This window comes from Mytilus trossulus, chromosome 4 (genome assembly GCF_036588685.1).
Source record: "Mytilus trossulus isolate FHL-02 chromosome 4, PNRI_Mtr1.1.1.hap1, whole genome shotgun sequence".
NCBI classification, from domain to species: Eukaryota; Metazoa; Mollusca; class Bivalvia; order Mytilida; family Mytilidae; genus Mytilus; species Mytilus trossulus.
In genome coordinates, this window is record NC_086376.1 from 44,148,337 (window position 1) to 44,155,884 (window position 7,548).

The 7,548-nt window shown below is 31.6% G+C and overlaps 1 long non-coding RNA gene across 2 annotated transcripts; it reads right to left on the bottom strand.

Annotated features, from left to right (window-relative positions):
- Positions 1–793: 793 nt before the first annotated feature.
- On the bottom strand, positions 794–6,975 carry LOC134713957 (uncharacterized). Of its 2 annotated transcripts, XR_010106445.1 has the most exons (5): positions 6,367–6,975; positions 5,033–5,108; positions 4,069–4,271; positions 1,801–1,951; positions 794–1,221 (listed from the first exon to the last, which is right to left on the bottom strand). It is a non-coding gene; the product is annotated as an uncharacterized LOC134713957 (long non-coding RNA). The 2 variants fall into 2 exon arrangements; XR_010106446.1 differs by lacking the exons at positions 4,069–4,271; positions 5,033–5,108; positions 6,367–6,975 and adding an exon at positions 2,900–3,093.
- Between the last annotated feature and the right edge of the window lie 573 nt (positions 6,976–7,548).

The window sequence follows — 7,548 nt, forward strand, 5'->3', positions numbered from 1 at the left end:
CAGGACAAAAAGTTACCATTCAGTTTAGTTTAAACATATTTTATTTGTTCAATTACAAATTGGATAAGACACAAGTCAAACAGACTTATGAAGTCCTCTCCATTCAACATTTATAGCAACAATTAGGAAGTGATGGAAGTTCATGTATAAATCATTGATTGGCACTGAATTTAAAACGCATTTAAATAAAATATAATTATTGATATGAACAGTCTCTTTTAATTTCATAATAATTCAGAGAAAAATGCAGGCTGGTGAGAGCTTACAATGCAATTTTCAATAAATTATTATTTCCAAGTGGCATAACTCTAATTAAATATTTTTTCACTAATGTTAAAATGTCAGATACATTGCTTACTAAAAGACATATAGACCTAATAAGAATCCCATACACCAAATATATTTATCCTTTTACTCATAATCAGTATTTCACATGATAAAAACATCTTTTTCAACCAGTCACTGAACCATGAAAATGAGGTCACAGTCAATAAATATATAACAAACAAAATCATAATGTATCTATAGCTACATACAATGTGTTCTACCTTCTGAACTACCAAAAAATTCCCAGTTTATCTCATTGCAAAACATTTGAGAAAATTTATACTACATAATAACTAATACATGTTAAGGCAGAAACCATTTGATTTTCTATTTTCTGGGAGGAGGGGGGGGGGGGGCTATGGATTTTTTTTATTTTTTGTTTGTTACACCCTCAGCTGCCACTATATGTAATGCTAAAATTGAAAGAAAAAAATGTTTTCGACTTATCCAGAAAAAAAATCCCCTAGGAAATCAAATGGTTGCTGTCTAAACAAAACTTCTAGTACATACTGACACATAAGTTCAGTTTTACCTGCATGATTTGCAATACCAATGCTTAACTTTTGGCTTGCTCTTTAATTTTACACAACTCATATGCCACCATAACAAACAAGAGTCGTATTCAACAGCATCATCATTTCTGTAGAAATAAAAGCATTACAGTATGTACAAAGAGTATATCCACCCTTTTGTTGTTTTTCTTTTACAATAGATAATAAATACAACCATGCAGATGAAGTGAAATTTTTTGAACAATTGTCCAATCAACATAATCATCTAAACATCGGTAAGGTAACTAGTCCTCCGATAATCCAACCAAATCTTCTTCATCCAGTAATGTCCCTCCTGATGCCTTCATTAAACTATCTACACTAACTAACCAATTAAGTATTTCTGAAGAAAAAAAAATAAGTAAGTTATACATAATGCACAATACGTATACAAAAAGCAACATGAGGTTCAATGAGAGTAAACAATCTTTGCAACAACTATTTCAAGAATTAGTGTAATATCATTTCAAAGATAATCAAAGCATTAAACCAAAAAGCTGTTATCCACTTTATTTGAACAATGGTGGATAGTTGTCTCATTGGCAATTATTCTACATCGCTTTATCTTTAGCGTGTTATTAAGCCATGATGGCTTGTTGTTTGTGATTTTAACTTTTTGCTTGTTGTCTTCTACGTCTGTTTTAACTTTTAGGCAGCAACCATTTGATTTTCTTGGGGGGGCTATGGATTTTTTTTTCCAAAAAAAGTTTGGGCTATGGATTTTTTTTTCCAAAAAAAAGTTTGTTTCCAGTTTTTGGAGGAAAAAAATCATTTGTTTTTGACCCTGAGAAAAAAACTCAGCTGCCACTATATGAAATGCTAAAATTGAACAAAGTATCTTGATTTAGTAACAAAAATGGATATTTGAATACAATTGCCTAATTTCTAACATAATTTAGTATTGATAGGTGAAATAACAAACCTCTTTCTTTTTTATCAACTGTTCTCTTAAGAAAGGAACAAGTTTGTTCTTTTCTCTTTTTTTGGTAAACCAATTACGGTCTGTTGGCTTCCTTTTGGCCTCTCTTTTCGTTTTAGTTTTGTTGGCATCTTTAAATCACTAAGGCTTCCATCTAAAATTTTAAAAAAATGTTTAAAACGTACATAAATAAAAACACTAATCAGAATGAATATAGGAAGATGTGGTGTGAGTGCCAATGAGACAACTCTCCATCTGAATAACAATTTATAAAAGTAAACCATTATAGGTCAATGAAGTCTGTTTAAGGTGGTACCTAACACTACAAGGAGATAACTCTGTAAAGTCGGCTATAAGTTTTAATAAAGTTGTGTTGTATAAGGAATATCAAGCTTCTCAATGATCAAAATTGGTGTTTGTCAAACTGCTATACAACCAGTGTAATTTTTCTGACAAAACAGTTGGTTCAAAGTTTTTGAAATTTTTATATTCTTGTAAAAGGGTAAAATTAAATACTTTGACAAATTTTTATGAAAATTAAACAAGCCAAATTAATTTTAGTTAAATGATACCAAACAGTTAATACTAACATTTGTTATTGTCAATTGTAAAAAGTATGCAACGATCATAAGTCATAAACAGCACAATAGACAAAAATCAATATATAATCTCCATTTCGATCAGGAGTTGATGACCATATAAAATTTTCACCTGGAAGAATGGTTCTTATGTCATGGAGTATGGAAGAATATATTTGTTTAGGGGCCAGCTGTAGGACGCCTCCGGGTGCATGAATTTCTTGCTACATTGAAGACCTATTAATTGGTGACCTTCTGCTGTTGTTTATCTATGGTCAGGTTGATGTCTCTTTGACACATTCCCCATTTCCATTCTCAATTTTATTCTCATGTTATATGGAACAGAAATGATGAACAACATTTAACTTTGAAATAGATGAGGTAAACTTTTTTAAGAAAAGATATTTAGCCTGCCACCCAGCAGAACAAAATGAGTCATATACATTCATGATATAAAAGTGCTCAAATTAAATACTCCTTTAATCTGAGAATTGTGTTTTGCTCTATTCAAATGATATACATACTGTTCTGATGAAGATCATTTTATGTTTTTCTTTTGATAATAAACTCAATGAGGTTGTGGATGAGACTGACATTATCAATATGAGACAATAATCGAACTTCTTGGAAAGTACATAAATACTGTGTAATACTGTCTCTTTGATCATCGCTCAAACTTCTAGTTCCATCATGGTATTTGAACACCATATTTATAGGATTTCCTACTCGAGGCAGAACTTTTTTAAGAGGGGGGCAAGGGGTTTAGCTGTTATGCTGTTATGGGGCATTTTAATTCTTTGTTATCTGTTATTCTGAAATTATATTTGCTGTTAGCTGTTATTGTCTTATTCTTTGTTAGCTGTTATTGGGCTTTTAGTTTTTTTGTTTTCTGTTATTGTGATAATGTATTTGCTGTTAACTGTTATTGAAAATTGGAATGTTAGCATTTTTTTGACAGCCAAATTTTCAGTAGAAATTGAAGATCATTCATTGGACATTGGGGTCTACCACTACTAATATGTTGGTCCCGTATTCGGAGAAGGATTCCATTAACATATACCCATCACAGAAGTGAGGTCCAGGACAATTCCAGTATATCTTATGATTATCCTTTGTAATACATTCCATTTTTTTTCTTGGAACATTTATTTAGAAGTATCTTATTTTTTTGTATGAGGATAATGTTCCTTGTTTCCCGTACAAACATACTTAATTAGAACAATTTTTAATATGTCAAAAAGGAAAACATATGGCTAGGAATATCTGACAAGGATTTCAATTAAGGACTAGGTCCTTACAACCAGTTAACCGTATATTATATGGTTCATAAAAAACGATAGGGAGCTCACGTCAATAGACATATCAATTTCCTAAAGTTTTATGTAAATTGGTTAAAGAGTGTTTGAGTTAATGTCCAACATGTTGATGACGAACTGACAAGAATATACCAAATACATATCTAGATACATAATTCTAAAAACCATGTTCATAGAAAATGGAATTCATTACAAAGGATTATACCCGTAATAAGAAATACTGGATTTGTCAAGGACCCGACTCATTTTAATATTTCATTCACTGTTATCTGTTTTTGTCCATTTTAATTCTTTGTTATCTGTTATAAGCCAAATCAATTTAATGTTTTGCTGTTATTGGGACCCCCCTTGCCCCCCCCCCCCTTTTAAGGTCATACATTTTAATGAAATCAATGATTTCTCCTCTCAAGCTTTGCATGGTTTCCATTAGTACATCAGGAGATAAAGTAATAGTGTCATCCTCATCATTACAAATGTTGTCTTCAAGATCTGGTACGTACGTCCCGTTTCCTTCTCCTATTATTTCCTTCACTTTCTATACCTTTGGTTGGAGAACAGTTTTTCTTGAAAGTTTTTTTACCTATGAAAAATAAAATACTCAAAAATCAATTAAATATAGAACTAAATATGGAAAAATGGCAAATGAGCCAAAAATATCTACAGGAGTTAAGGTCCTAGAACACAGTTTTCGTCCTTTGGTTTTCATTGTATAGTCCCTAGTGTAAACAGGGTATAACTTGCATGTTTTATTTGATACACTCTCCCAATTTATTTCTTGGTATTATATGCATGAAATATTTTTAAAGTAGGGGGATGTAATCACATGTTAAAAAAATTTGGGTGCTGAATTTTTATGTTAAGTTGTGATTCCGTCCATTTCAAAAAGGTCAAATTTTAACACGTCGGAAGCTGTTAAACTGAATTTCACACCCCCTTAACACAGAATTGTTAGAAGAGTTGGTAGAAGTTACTATAATTTTGATATTATTTGTCTCACTGGTATTACACTACACTGTAAAAATCTTTTTGAGAAAGAGCAGGTGCAATTTTTTTAATTTGAATTTATTGTGTAAAAGAAATGCACTATGGGTCAATTATGTTAACAGATATGTCTATAATTATAAAAAAAAAAGTATGCATTTAGAACACTTCATTAAATGAAAAATAGGTTAAATGACTGTCACTACATTATAAGTCACACAGTCTTAATTGTTTGACAAATTCTTTTGCAATTTATGGTTCAACTGTTTGACAAAGGTGAAATTTCTTTCACATGAATTCATAGGGTCTTATTTACTGTTGCTTCTGAAACTGATAAGATGTCAACATGTTATAAAATACCTTTTCCTTTCTTTTGTGAAACATTGGATGGAAATGGATGGAAACTCTTTCCTTTTTATTTGCTTCAAATATTGATCTACAAATAATAATTATGAAATGTTCAAGTATATAAGCCATTAGAACAAATGAAGTATAATTGAAGACTATTTATGGGTAGTTTCAATCAAAGATCTTGATCCTTGCAATGATAAAGAAATTATTTTTTCCATATCATCTCTATACTAAAAGTTCATTCACAGTTCTTAAGGGGGCTCCTGGGTATGAATCGAATTTTTTTTCTAATATAGGATTTCTCTATATTTTTTCTATAAATGAACTTTATCATATACTTTAAAGAAAAAAGAAATAAAAAGATGTGGTCACTGTTCATTTAAGCTCACAATCTGGCTTTGGAAGAAGCATACATTTCTGTAAATGTCCTTTTTTCTGTTGACCTAATAGGAAAAATAGATGTAATATCGAAATAAAAAACTTAACAATTATTTAGTTTATGTACAGCTTATTTGAAAACAATAATGAAACAAGAATGTGTCCATAGTACCCAGATGCCCCACTCGCACTATCATTTTACATGTTAACATGACAGTGAAATTGGGGTCAATACTTTAATTTAGCATTAAAATCAAAAAGATCATATCATAGTTAACATGCGTACTAAGTTTCAAGTTGATTGGACTTCAACTTCATCAAAAACTACCTTGACCAAAAACTTTAACCTGGGCTTCACACTATCTTTTTCTTTGTTCAGTGGACCATGAAATTGGGGTCAATACTATAATTTGACATTAAAATTAGAAAGATCATATCATAGGGAACATGTGTACTAAGTTTAAAATTGATTGGACTTCAACTTCATCAAAAACTTCCTCGACCGAAAACTTAAAGCTGAAGCGGAACGAATGAACAGAGGCACAGACCAGAAAACATAATGCCCCTCTACTATCGTAGGTGGTATCATAGGTGGGGCATAAAAAACATAATGCCCCTCTACCATCTTAGGTGGGGCATAATAAATATAGGTCACTGATGAGTTAAAAAAGATATTTCAAATTTAATGCCAAACAATTGCATTTTTGCACCAAAGGGAGATAATTTGGAGCTTTTTCAATGATACAAACATTTGAATCATATTTTTGCGCTGCTTTTTGTACCATATCATAAAGTAATAACTAAAACTTGTAATGATAAAATAAAGGTCTAATTTTTTGTTAAAATTTTTGTACCCAGGAGCCTCCTTAAATGACTTCTGAAATTTTTTATACATAACAATATGTACCAAAATTTCTGACTATAGAATATGCATAAAATATCACAAAGTGATAGTAGTTTTATACCTTCAAGTATTCTTAATATACTTTCTACTGTAAACCAGCCCTCCTATGGTTTGGCTGCTGCCTGATTATTGAGATTTAATAACATTTCAGCTGAAGGTAGCAATTCATCCAAACAATTTTTCACTTCATCTCCATCGATTCTGCATGTACCCTTTTCAGCACAAAGAGCAGCTGATTGTCAGCTATAGTATAATTATTGGTCAGCTATTGTGTGAATAAATTCTGAAAAATATTTCAAATACTTTAATCATGTATTTCACCAAAGAGATGTTTAATACATAATATTATTCCTTTTTTTTTGGATAGAGCATCATGCATTGTCTAGAACAGTTCATAGATAAAATTGAGATTAAATAGCATATGTGAAACAAATAGAATTATTAAATATTTCACCCTCTTCAATAATATTTTTTTTCTGCCAGGATGCAGAAAACAATTAAGTACCAGTTTGTCTAATTTTAAGCCTGTAACCTTGAACCACTATACTAAGATCATCATTGCAGGGGCGGATCCAGCCATTTTAAAAGGGGGTTTCTAACCCAAGACAAAGAGGGGGTTCCAATTACATGTCCCCATTCAAATGCGTTGATTGTCCAAAAAAAGGGGGGTTCCAACCCCCGGAACCCCCCCTCAGTGGATCCGAGCCTGCATTATATACCCTAGCTATACTATTTGCTCTATGACTGTTTGTAGGAACTGAAACTGAATACCAAAGATACTTAGGCAGCAACCATTTGATTTTCTGGGGGGGCTATGTTTTTTTTTGGAAAAAAGTTTGTTCCCAGTTATTGGAGAAAAAAATAATTTGTTTTTGATTCTGTTTCATTCTTTGTTTCACCCTCAACTGCCACTATATGTAATGCTAAAATTGAAAGAAAAAAATTGTTTTCCACTTTTTGCGAAAAAAATAGATTGTTTTTCGCAGCAGGCGAAAAAAAAAATTTGTCCAGAAAAAAAAAAACAAAGCCCCCCCCAGAAAATCAAATGGTTGCTGCCTTATAAATTATAAATAATAAATAAAAACATTCTTTTGTAAATTTTACAGATTCCATCACCAGTTTGTTGAGTGGGTCTCATTGGGGTCTAAGTGTGACGCGGGATTGCTGATTTTTTGGAAGCGTGACACGTAAAAGTCAAATTATTGTGGTGTGAAAACGGGAAATGAGGTCTTGCAGGACCCGG